This window comes from Bos indicus, chromosome 5, assembly GCF_029378745.1.
Source record: "Bos indicus isolate NIAB-ARS_2022 breed Sahiwal x Tharparkar chromosome 5, NIAB-ARS_B.indTharparkar_mat_pri_1.0, whole genome shotgun sequence".
NCBI lineage: Eukaryota > Metazoa > Chordata > Mammalia > Artiodactyla > Bovidae > Bos > Bos indicus.
This window is the reverse complement of record NC_091764.1, coordinates 14,363,542-14,377,755: the sequence shown is the minus strand read 5'-3', so window position 1 is coordinate 14,377,755 and position 14,214 is coordinate 14,363,542.

Genomic DNA, 14,214 nt, shown 5'->3' with positions numbered 1-14,214 from the left:
ATTATCTGTTGGGGAAAGAAGAGAGATGGGATGGTAAACTAGACACACATGGCGGAGATCAGGGGTCTCCTGAGCTAGTTTCGATGCTTCATTTCTCAGCCTGGCTGGTAGTTATATGAATGTCTATAATTGTTCTTTATATTGTACATACATACATATTTATATACAGCTTTAGTTTGTAAATATGCATGTGTGCACACACACAAACGCATGCTCTCTCTCTCTCTGTCTCACACACACACACACACACACACACAAACTCTAAGGCATAGTAGTAACAAGGCATTCCTGAGCTACAAAAGGTGAATTTTCTGAGTACTTAGTGGGGAAAAGTAAACTTCTTCAGAAATGTTTGCTGTATTTTTATAGTAAGTATTAAGAATAAATATAGCTGAAGCCATTGAAATAGAAAATACTGTAATTTAAACTCTAATTTGAACAACTGCAGAAACTGAATACTCTGGTTAGTAGTTATATCAAGTGATATACAGAATGGGATGACAAAGTATAGAAGATAGATCAACATGTGACAAAGAAGATCATGAAATGAAATCGAGCCAGAATAACAGAAGAAAAATCAGGGCAAAAATGTGAAGCTTTTAGTCCATTACATGTTGAAGAAGGGTTTGATTTAATATTGAAAAAATCTCTGTTAGAATATGAAAATTATTATTCAAATAGTCACAATTTTTCTGTAGAAAATGATAGGAATTCAATCAAAACTTAGGCAAAATAGGGGAACTTTTGGCTTCTGTAATTAACCTAAAGGAAGAAAAGGGAGGAGCTGATCTGAGGGGTTCTTGAACAACGAACTCAAACATAAGTCTTTCCATATTAACTTCTCTCTTTTTCACTGTTTAGTTTTTGCTTTGTTTTTATTTGCTCTTTCTCCATATATTTTGTTTTCTGGGAAAGAGAGGCAGTAGCGGACGAGGGAGTCCAGAATTTCTATGTAATGTGTATTATGTAAGTGTGGAAAAGGAAATGGCAAACCACTCCAGTCTTCTTGCCTGGAGAATCCCATGGACAGAGGAGCCTGGAGGGCTACAATCCACGAGGTCGCAAGAGTTGGACAGGACTTAGCAACTAAACCACCACCACCACCATATATGTGTGTAATACCTATCACATTCATGCATTACCAATTCTTGGCTTTGCCTCTCTTTCCCAACTAAGACAGTTGAGGCTTATGATGGCCTACAGAAACCTGTAAACTGATTTTTCTGTGCCTCATGCACTTTCATGCTCTACCTCCCACCTGATCACCTGGTAACATCTAACTCCTTGCAGGGTTTTACTGCACCCACTACCTGTTGCCCCTCTACTTTTCCTGCTTAGAAAACCTCCTCCTCTTCACTTAAACAGTGCTCTGTGTCAAAGTGCTGAGGCTTTTATCTTGGTCAATGACAACTCCAATCTTCCATTTGTTCAAACCAAACACCTTGTTAGCTTACTTTTCCCCTCTTTTTATTTAACAATTTGGTTCATCACCAATTTCTTGTAGTTCTACCCTCCAACCATGTCTTATACTCTTCACCATGGTCATGGTGAAGTTTATTATCTTGCCTTACCTAGATTATTTTAAGAGCCTCCTGAACTGACTCCCTAGGAGATATTTTTGCATTTCCCCTATCGAATTCTATATAAAAAGAGTCTTTACTAAAAACAGTATTCATTATGTATAATATTTTCCTTAGCAATCCAGTGCATCTCCCCATATACACACTTCTTTTTGGCAGTTATTTTGTAGATATGTCAAGAAATGATGCTTGAACTGAGCTAACTTAGGTGTTTTTTCTTAGTCCTTAGAGGAGGTTCAGTTCTGTATGATGAAGACATCACACACACACACACACACACAAAACCTCTGGGAACCTCATATTCTATTGCATCTTAAGCCTTGTGCAATTTAATAGAATTAAGCTTGATAATTTTTTTTAACATATTACTTAGTATAATCCCTAGGTACATCAAGATTACTTTCAAACTATTTTGATTTGTTTTGATTATTATAGCTAAAATTAAACTCAAAATTCGTATGGCCCTAGAGAATTATTCCATTTCCCTTTAGCTTACCAAGGGCTCTGTTGTCCCACGACAGAGGATGAGATTACTGGATGGCATCACCGACTCAATGGACATGAAGTTTGAGTAAACTCTGGGAGTTGGTGATGGATAGGGAGGCCTAGCATGCTGCAGTCCATGGGGTCACAAAGAGTCAGACACGACTGAGCGACTGAACTGAACTGAACTACCAAGGGCTTCCCTTGTGGCTCAGATGGTAAAGAATCAGCCTGCAATGCGAGAGACCAGGGTTCAGTCCCTGGGTTGAGAAGATCCCCTGGAGAAGGGAACAGCTACACACTCCTGTAGTCTTGCCTGGAGAATTCCATGGCCATAGGAGCCTGGTGGGCTACAGTCCATGGGGTTGCAAAAAGTTGCAAAGGACTGAGTGACTTTCACTTTTACTTAGCTTACCAAGGGCTGGCCTAACAAGACTGAGTTAACTCAGTGTAAGAATAAAATAATACCTACCACCTAACTTCTACAAGACCATTTTCTAGATAAAAATTTTTCTATTACAACAGAGTATCCTGGATCATCTCTGTATTCTCTTCTTATATATAAGTAATGGGCTTCCCAGGTGGCGCTAGTGGTAAAGAAAGTGAAAGTGAAAGTGAAGTCGCTCAGTCATGTCCGACTCTTTGCGACCCCATGGACTGTAGCCTACAATGTTCCTCCATCCATGGGATTTTCCAGGCAAGAGTACTGAAGTGGGTTGCCATTTCCTTCTCCAAGTGGTAAAGAACCCAACTGCAAATTCAAGTTAGGCTAAGAAAATTAAATGTAATAAGTTAAATAAGCAAAAATATGCATATAAGTTAAATAAGAAGGTGACAATATACAGCCTTGATGCATTCCTTTTCCAGTTTGGAACCAGTCTGTTGTTCCATGTCCAGCTCTGTTGTTTTTTGACCTGCATACAGATTTCTCAGGAGGCAGGTAGGTGGTCTGATTTCCATCTCTTTTAAGAATGGGATTTTGTGATTGTATGTGTTAATATATGTTCATGCTTGGTATAAAATACACCATTCTGGTGAATGCTTTTGATAATGGAGAAGATTATGCATGTATGGGATCATGGGGTGTATAAGAGAAATCTTAATTTTGTTATAAACCTAAAACTGCTGAAAAATAATGTTAATAATGAAGAAATTGATGGTAGCCTTGAGGTAATAATCTTCACAAAATGAGAGAGCAGTCGCTAGGTTGCTTCTACATTGAAAGATAATGATGCATAAACTAAGCGTCTATAGGGAATAGGGGTTTTGTGCTTGGAGAAGAATATTTAACCACTGGTGGAGGAGTGTAGGAGAGGAGACAGCCACCATATGAGTGGAAGCAGTGTCCTCATGAGAGAATCTGTTTTCTAGTAGACCAAGGAGGTGAAGGAAGTAGAATTTCATGAGAAATAGAATTTCATTTCATCTCATTCATTTAAATGGGGGAGGAGTTACCTTTATCTTTAGCAAAAAGAGGGAGTAAGACTCAAGAATCCTTAAGATCCATTCCTTCCCTAAAAACTATAATTCAGTGGTTCTGCGTCATATGACCTGTGTTCTTTTCCAGGGATTATTAATGGAGTGACTTTCTTGGAGGTTGTCTAAGAGTCCTTTTCTCGTATCTCATATGTATTCAAGTTCCAAGTCTGGTTAACTGCTTCCTCTCCTATAATCCAAGAACGATCCACCATCATCTCTAATGTTGGCTTCTTGTTTTCCCTCAATCTACATTTTCTCTTTAATATATCCCCTGAAGCTAATGAAAACTAAAATCCTTGATATATTCTTTTAAAGAAAGCTTTAGGTAATGTGGTAGCTGCCTATTTCTCTAGCTTAAACCCTGCCACATTCCTCCTTATCCTTAATGCTTTATTTACAAAATAATTTCTCCCTTCCATGAATATGCTATACCCTTTCATCCTTTAGTGCTTTCTTCTATGCTATTTTCACTTTAATAATTTCTTATCCCATATTCATTACTCATTCTCAGCTTAAACATTGTATTCTTCAGAAATATTCTCTGGAATCTAGACTAAGTTATAGCTACATGAATAATTTCATAGCATAGACTATCCTGTTTGTCTCATTTTAATTTACATGTTCAAGAGCTTTTAGACTAAAAACTCCATTGAGAATTATTTATTTTAATTGTTGGCTAAATAAATAGATAGGAAGCATGATCTTATTATAATAATTTAAATATAACCTTGAAATTAATTGATTTTCAAGCATCAGAGCATAAAAGTGGAATTTTGCTTCAGAATAAAAAATGACCCAGTGATCCAAAACAAAAACACCAATAATCATAGCAAATGTAACAAATATTTTAAATTGAAAAACACTATGGCAGGCTACCAATGAAGAACTAGCAAATAAAGTGAACAAAAGCAGTTCTTTACACACCTTGGATACATAATGGTTGGAGTGGAACTGACCAACATGTTGGAAAGGGGAAGTGAGAATTTCTTTGGAAAAATTGAGCTTTGTGTATCACAACATAAAGAGATCTTGCTTTTACTTTAGCTCAAGCCAGATGAGAAATGATTTAGAAGCCCAATTGTTGCTTGAGGGACAGAGTGGACTGGTCTTGGGATTGAAAAAAATGAAAATAAAGGCTTAAGGTAGATACTGATTTGAGGCAGAAGAAGAAAAGTCTACTCTGGTGGCTCAGATGGTAAAGAATCCACTTGCAATGCAGGAGATCTGGGTTTGATCCCTGGGTTGGGATGATCTCTGGAGAAGGGAATGGCATTCTTGCCTGGAGAATTCCATAGACAGAGGAGCCTGGAGGGCTATAGCCCATGGGGTAACAAAGAGTCAGACACTGAGTAACTTCCACTGTTTTTCACTTTAGAAGAAGAAAAAGAGTTTGATATGCGTTGGGAGGCTCTTTTCTGCCTATAGCAGAGGCAAGGGTATTTATATTTTCTTGAGGGTCGAGTGATAGCTCCACAGCAGAGAAGGCCATCTAGGAGGTAATTTAAATTCTTCCTGACTGACTATCCAGAGAGAGTACAAACCCAATAAAAGGATGAGTTATACCAATCCCAAGAGCAGGGAGAGAACTATAAAGGGCCCACCAAAGAAATCTACATCATCCTGTAATGAGAATGTATTGGAATGTTTCTCTAGTGTGACTTCCAAGGCCCCAAAATATCTACATGAGCATGAGCTAAGTCCAGAGCAAGTAGACTTTAAACATCCTCCAGTGGATGATACAAAATGCCAGAATACAAGAAAAATCTTTTTCCTCTCTTTTCCTGCTCTTAATCAGGCAAAAACCAGAGGCCCCCTACTGCGTGAAGAAAGACGAGGCGCTGTCAAGCTGGGGTAGAGAGAGGAAGTCATTAAGCATCAAGTTTTCCTTCTCAGGCCTCCCACTGCAGCAAGCCCATGCGGGGAGAAGAAACACACATTTACTCTAAAGAAATTTTAATTATCATTATTGTCTTCTAATAAATAAAAACTTTTTTTTAATGAACAGAACTGTTTTAACCCCATTTCATTTTCTTATTTACATAATCTAATTTTAATCTTTAACATGTTTCACCATCAGAATAAGTAGCTGGCAATCATGGAGGTAATGATTGAAATAAATAATTAAATATTTAAGTGGAACTACAAATAATAATATAAGAATTTGCTGGTGTTAAAGCTTTGGACAGGGGGGTGTTTTCTCCATTTATAAGAATTAAGAAGTGTAAGCATTACATACATTGATTTATTAAGAGTTTTATAATTTTGAGAATAGGTTGTTGGTCTATTAGTTGGTAAGTAAAAAAAAAACAAAAAAAAAACAAATCAACTTTGAAACAATTTCATTCTTCCTTCCTGATTTCTTTTTGTTTTTATCTTCTTAAAATGCTGAGAACTATATTCAGACTGCCTAGTTCTTAGCACAAGTAATATGCTATTTCATGTTTAAATATTCAAACTCTATTTCTGACTCACTCAAGTTATATTAAACTCCAGTTGATTTTTTTTTATTATTATGTGCATATTTCCAGTAAGTGATTTCCTCAATTAGGTCTGAGGTTTAATTTAAGCCATCAGTATGTACACTCTTTCCAAAAAGTGAATAAACCTAATTAAATCATGGGGAAATGTGAAATTGGTAAGAAAAAGAAAGAAGAAGAAAACAAATGGGACATTTTGAGTGGTTGGTATACCATTTGTTTAATTAAACCAAGTTCAGTTTTAATAGTCATATTCTTAAAGCACCTAGTAAACACCTTATTTATTTATTTTTTTAGATATATTCTTGTTCAGGAGAACCATTGGGAAAGTTTTCAGACTATACTTTGAGACCATTCTGGCAGAGAAGGATAAACTATACTATTTAAAGTTATGAAACCCATTATCATCTTGGTTTTACCTGCTGAAATAACTTCAAAATTGTTTGAACAATATTTTTTCTCTCTTTCCAGAATCTTTCATTACTCAGAACCATATTACTGTGTTGAAGCACTACGTGGTGAATGATTCTATACATGTCGTTTCCATTGCATTGCATTTCCAGGAACTTTGGATGCCTTCAACAAATAAAACAGTAGGCCCTCTCTTTATTACTTAAATTGCCAGGGTTATACAGTATTAGCCCATACAGATGCCTGCATACTAGATGAATCCCCCCTAACACACATAAAAAGAAGTAACCAGAATGGCAACATTTTGTTGCTGTTGCTTACTTGCTAAGTCACGTCTGGCTCTTTTGCATGCCCATAGCCTGCCAGGCTCCACTGTCTACAGGATTTTCCAGGCAAGAATACTGGAGGTGGTTGCCATTTCCTTCTCCACGGAAGCTTCCCTATCTCCTGCAGCTCAAACCCTATCTTCTGTACTGGCAAGCAGATTCTTTACACTGAGCCACCATTCTGTGAAATGAAAGCAAAATTCTAGATCAAGGGACGTTTATGAATAGGTCACAGCTTCTAGAAACGTTACCAGGAACATTTCAATTTTGTTTAGCTGTTGCAAAAGGACATTCTCCAAACACAATAGCTGATGCATGGAATCATGATACCTTTTGAGATTTTCATTTGTTTCTCTTATTGTACTTGATAGTAGCTTCAAGATCAGAGCATTCTGACATAAAAGGAAAGCTTAACGTAACCCTGCAGCATATTCTGTTATAGCAATCAATTTTCTCATGGTCACAGGGTTTGAGAAATAAGGGTAGTTTCTCATTAGGAAGATATTTTTGCCACCAGTAAACCTAACTAAAAACATTTTAACCAATAGTGCCGCTTAAGAAAGTACTGTCAGATATTTGAAGAAACTCATTTTTTTGTTATTGGCAGCAAAGGGTAAACAGAACCTGTTTGTGGCTGTCTCGTTCTTATTGATTTATTTTCTTCAGATATGGATTAAAGGAATAACTTCTTTTTCTTGATACAAAGTCTGGGGTATCCTTGAAGCTAGATGTTTTAAACAAGGATCCAGTGTCTGTTATATATCAAAATAATTAGGATTCTTACTTTTGGGTATTCTATTTTGTTTTCATTACTAGCTTTTAGGGAATACATTATTCCCTTTAGGTGATTTGAAAGTTTTAAACTACTCAAGGCAGAAAATTACTTTGAAGTGTTTCTTTAAACTTACAATATTCATGATTCTCTCTCTCATATACTGATTTTATCTCTCATTCCATGAACTTTTACTAGGAGCCTTTTGGATGTACAGACCAGTATAACATATTAAGATATTTCTATATGGCAATCATAAAACAAACATGTAATAAGTAGCTATAGATTATAAAAGCTAAAGATATTATAAACTTTGTATATCCCTTTGAAGGTAACAAAGCAAAAATTGTATCATGATTTAGACAACCTAAAAAACTATACAGAGATAAAGAATAGCTACAATTGATTTGTTTATACATTTAGATATCAAATTTACATCACAGAGTACTCTCAGATGAGGTAAACAGTGATGAACAAAAACAAAAAAAGATATGATCTCTCCTCTCACAATAATTCCAAATGTATATAATGTAGCAATAGAGCACTTTTAACTGACTGATTCATTGACTGACTGATTCATTCAAACAGATAACCCTTTGAGCGGACACTGTACTTATGAAGTTTAAAGAGATATAACCCTGTTAATGAGTCACTCACATTTCATTAGAAAAGGCAGACCTGTAAACACATATTACATTACACTGTACAACATACTGAATGTTATTATCAGAGTTTTACATGGGTAACTTAAAAGCTGCTATTACCTTTCCTGTTGGAATCAGGAAATTTTTTTTTTCCCTCAAAGTATGTAACATTTGACAGAGACTCAAAAATACAAGTTGATGATTTTCAGATAGAGAAAAAACGTTGTTCCAAGATGAGAGTTGTAACTTGAATGTGAGTTTAAAGAATCGTGGGCTACACAGGCCAGATGGCAGACGGTGAGTGGGAATGAAAGGGATGACAGGAGATAAAACTATTGGGTCCAGATGTTGAAGGACCGTGAGTGCTCTAAAAGAAAGTTGAAACTTTTTCTATTTTGTTTTTGATGCAGATAACATGTAAAAATCAGTATGGCTAGATTTGGTATACCCACTATGGAGAACAGTGTGAAGATTCCTAAAAAATTAAAAAATAGAGCTACTGTCTGATCTTGCTATCCCACTTCTAGGCATGAATCTGGAGAGAACTATAATTTGAAAAGATATATGCACCCCAATGTTCATAGTAGCAGTATTTACAATAGCCAAGGCATGGAAGCAGCCTAAATGTCCATCGACAGATGAATGGATAAAGACTATGTGGTACATGTACACAACGGAATATTACTCTATTGTAAGAAATAATGAAGTAATGCCATTTGCAGTGATGTGGATGGATCTAGGGATTATCATACTAAATGAAGCAAGCCAAGCAGAGACAGGCAACCATCATATGATATCTCTTATAAGTGGAATCTAAAAAATGACACAGATGAATTTATAGACAAAAGAGAAGCAGACAAACAGGCATAAAAAACAAGCTGATAGTTACCAAAGGTAAAAGAGAGGGAGGGATATATTAGAAGCTTAGTACTAACATATTGTGTATACTGCTATTTGTAAAACAGATAAGCAAGAGACCTACTATATATCACAGGGAACTATACTAAATATTTTGTAATAATTTATAATGGAAGAGAATCTGAAAACATAAATATGTATGTTTAACTGATTCCCTTTGCTGTATACCTACAACTAGCACAGCACTGTAAATCAACTACACTTTAATCAATCAATGAAGTAAATACCATTAAAAACTCAGAACCCAGATTAAAAAGAATAGATGAGATTTTATGTTTATCCTATTTTGGGGGCTCTATCTTGTTCTTTGCCTCCCTAGGCCTGAGCAATGCCTCCAGCATGGTCTAAAGGTGTTTCATTGTGGTTGTCTTTAATAGAAATCCTGTTTAGGACACCCCTGAAAAACAAAGCTTTGCTGTGTAGTTTTAACGTTTTAACATTTTGTGAGTTGACCTGCATGTGAATCATGTAACAATTTGAACACATTTGCAGGTATGATGTACAGACTGAGAAAGTGGATGAGAGGCAACAAGTTACTTAACTATTTGAAAACAAAATCTTGCCAAGCATATGCCCATCAAAATGGTACTGTTATTTTTTCCTTCTCGGGGGGAACAAAATAGTTGAAACATAAATTAGTCCTTCTGAAGAGAGAGATCATGGTGAATTGGTGGCTTTTTAAGGGGTATCATTATTAGTATTCTGGTGTTTTTTTGTTGTTGTTGTTTTGAAACTTTTGGGCCCATTCTATGATGTCTAGGAATTAAAAACATTCCCCCCCCCCGCCCAAAGCTACCCGTCTCGGTCTCTTAAGAGAGAAGCTGCCTTTTTGTAATCAGATAATTACCCACCCTGGTTTCTTAGCACTTTACTGGTGAGATCTTTTGCTTGAATTGTTTTAAAATGTGTACAGAATTGGAGTTGCCTCCTCTCCTTTGTGTTAAGAAGGGGAAACAAACTAGAATTTTTACCCATAGTCATCCTTTCTGAACCCAGCTCTGTCGATCTTCTTCCTAGCATGGTGATTTGGCTTGCTCTTTTGTAACAGAGAATATTGACAAAAATGACATTATTAATTCACCGCATTTCCTTCTTTATTTGGGCATTTCATTTTCAAATAGAAAGATCACAACTAAGTAATAAGATAGCAAAATAGAAAGACTCAGAGCATATGCCCTGCTATTGATCTTCCCTCTTATGTAACATAATAATTATGTCTTGAGAAAGAAATGGTCCAAACCATGCTTTTACAGGGACAGTTTATCAAGTTGGTAATTATTTTTCCAGATGAAAGAATTATCTGGAGCAAAAGGACAAAAAGTGCCCCTGATGTGTGAGGCAGAAATGTTATGGGTTCTACTCAGGCAATCTTGCAACCAACTCTTGTTCTTTAGTGCTATCTGGCTTATCTTTAGGCTTTGTTACACTGTGCATGCATGCATAATGAGTCGCTTCAGTCATGTCTGACTCTGTGTGACCCTAAGGACTGCAGCCTGCCAGGCTCCTCTGTCCTTGCGATTATCCAGGAAAGAGTACTGAGGTGGGCTGCCGTGCCCTCATCCAGGGGATCTTCCCAAGCCAGGTATTGAACCTGCATCTATGTCTCCTGCATTGCCAGGTCGGTTCCTTACCACTAGTGCCAGCTGGGAAGCCATTACTACACTGTAGGGAAAGTTAAATTTACTCTATATCACCCTACTATCATTGTCCAGCTTCATGGTCTACCTTAGAAATAGGGCCATATGCAATCCATCCTCAGTATAGCAATGATACATGGTATATAGTAATAATGATCTTATTACACAGCTGTGAGAGATTTACGGCAAAACCGACTGCTCCAATTCACTGCCCTGGAATGCCCACTTTGGTACTTACTGCACAGTAATTGACCCACTCCAGTGTTCTTGCCTGGAGAATCCCAGGGACAGGGGAGCCTGGTGGGCTTCCATCTATGGGGTCGCACAGAGTCGGACACAACTGAAGCGACTTAGCAGCAGCAGCAGCACCAGCAGTATAGTAATTGATGAAAAGATATGGAGGGAGTCAGGGATCCAGGGCCTAGTTACATATTACACACTTAAGAGTAACCTGAGCTGTTTCACACCAGTTTAGCTAGCATGCCACCTGGATCTCTAATAGGCATACCAAATCCACCGAGTGCAAAGTAACCTCCAGATATCCATCTCCCATTTCTGCTATCTCATAGACTTTCTCATCTCTACACATGGCAATTTTGGCTCACCAAAATGCTTGGAAACACTTTCAATACCTCTTTATTCTCACACCCTTAATGTAATTCCTTAACATATGCTGCTTAGTTCTACTCTTCAAAATATACCAAGACTTTAAGAAATTGTCACTACTTCTTTGCTATCAGGTCTCATCTGCATTCTTTTGATAACTTCTCAATATATCCCCATTTCTATCATCCAAGGTTGCCCACCTTTCAGTTCAGTTCAGTTCAGTTGCTCAGTTGTGTCCGACTCTTTGCGATCCCATGAATTGCAGCACGCCAGGCTTCCCTATCCATCACCAGCTCCCAGAGTTCACTCAAACTCATGTCCATTGAGTTGGTGATGCCATCCTGCCATCTCATCCTCTGAGAAACAGATAGAGGGAGATAGAGAGAAAGATAGAGAGAGAGACTGAGAAGGGCAGAGTGAACAAACTTGTGGCTGACACTGAAGTCTGGCCAATGAAACCTTGATGTCACCTCCCCTCCTTATAGTCTGATTCTTCCATAGAGACTGCAAGGCTGTGATTTCTAAAAACAAAATGTACTGAGATTTTCCTGCATCAGTGGTGGGATGTTACTTACATCAAGAGAGAGAAAAAAAAATCCGTTAAGTAAAAACCCATGAAAGAACAACTCTTCCTAAAGAAAAAGGAAAAGCCAGACTGGGATAAAGTCTTTCATTTTTGCATGTTGACCTTCTCTCTTCTTGAGGAATACAGTAATGATGCCTCTAAATATATAGCTAGATTTCAAACTTAAGGACAAAATCCAGACAATATTGTGTTGGTTTCTGCCATACAACAACATGATTCATAAGAAATCAACACAAAAACTGTAAAGCAATCATCCTCCAATTAAAAATAAATTAAAAAATACTATACAACATGCTCAACCTGTGGGGTTTACATTAGCAAATAAATAAATTGATTAGTTAAAAAAGATTGTGTAGCAGAGAGATAGAAGAAGCACAGGCTTTTTTTTTTTTTGACATTCTTGAACAGCTCTATAATCACTGGACTGCTTACATGTCAAGTTCTTGCTACATGGAAAGATAAACACTTGTCTGTTTAAGTTCTTATAAGTTCTTATTTTTTTCCTATTGCTTGATGCCTGGATACATCTTGTTAGTCTTAGAGTCTACAAATGTTATTTGTATCTTAGAGTCTCAAAAATATTATTTGTATCCATCAGATACTAGAGGGAACACTGAATGATTTTAATTAAATGACTTGGAAAACCAAGAAGAACAAATAATGAACAAGTTTAAAATGTAGAATATGACATTAATTTTATTCTATTTCATGGCGGATGATTTATAAATATAAATAGATATTGAACAGATTTTGCAAAACTGCTTATAAGAAGAATAAATTCAGTTAGATAAGTTCTTTGTAGCAGATTAATATAGGCACAGATTCTCTTTGTTTTTGATAATCATAGATGTTAGAGCACTTTGAGAACTCCAAAGTCAAAAAATATATCCTTTGAACTATATTTCTAGCCAAACTCTTTGAATACATAGCTACTAAAAAACCACTCAGTTAAGCTTAAGCAGTGTGTCTTCAATTGCAGTTTATTCACTCATTATGGAGAGTGTGTAGCTATTTATTTTTTTTAATCTGAATTATTCCACTGTGTATAACTTAAAACATCTTTGAAGAGAAGATGCAAATTTTATCAATAAGTTCAGCTCATTTCAGTCGCTTAGTCGTGTCCAACTCTGCCACCCCATGGACTGCAGCATGCCAGGCTTCCCTGTCCATCAACAACTCCCGGAGATTACTCAAACTCATGTCCATTGAGTCAGTGATGCCATACAACCCTTTCATCCTTTGTCATCCCCTTCTCCTCCCGCCTTCAATCTTTCCCAGCATCAGTGTCTTATGCAGTGGGTTAGTTCTTCACATCAGGTGGCCAAACTATTGGAGTTTCAGCTTCAGCATCAGTCCTTCCAATGAATATTCAGGACTGATTTCCTTTAGGATGGACTGGTTGGATCTCCTTGCAGTCCAAGGGACTCTAAAGAATCTTCTCCAACATCACAGTTTAAAAGCATCAGTTCTTCAGTGCACAGCTTTCTTTATAGTCCAACTCTCACATTCATACATGACTACTGGAAAAACAATAGCTTTGACTAGATGGACGTCTGTTGACAAAGTAAGGTCTCTGTTTTTTAATATGCTGTCTAGGTTGGTCATAGCTTTTCTTCCAAAGAGCAAGCGTCCTTTAATTTCATGGCTGCAGTTACCATCTGCAGTAATTTGGAGCCCAAGAAAATAAAGTCTCTCTCTGTTTTCATTGTTTCCCCATCTATTTTTCATGAAGTGATGGGACTGGATGCTATGAACTTAGTTTTCTGAATGTTGAGTTTTAACCAACTTTTTCACTCTCCTCTTTCTCTTGCATCAAGAGGCACTTTAGTTCTTTGCTTTCTGCCATAAGGGTGGTGTCATCTGCGTATCTGAGGTTATTGATATTTCTCCAGCAATCCTGATTCCAGCTTGTGCTTCATCCAGCCCAGCATTTCTCATGATGTACTCTGCATATAAGTTAAATAAGTAGAAATTGAATAAATATCTATAAAATGTTATAGAATGAAAATGAATATGTAACAGTTTTGTTGAAACTATAAGTTCTGAATTGCTTGCCGTACTGCTTTCCCAATTTGGAACCAGTCTGTTGTTCCATGTCCAGTTCTAACTGTTGCTTCTTGACCTGCATACAGATTTCTCAGGAGGCAGGTCAGGTGGTTGAATGAGGTAAGAGCTATTATATATTTTTGATCACTAGGAGAAAATAAAGGGGAGGAAAAATTGACTTTTACTTTTAAATATTAATGGAACCAATAAAGACACATTGGAATACTTTTATGCTATTATTTAGTTTTA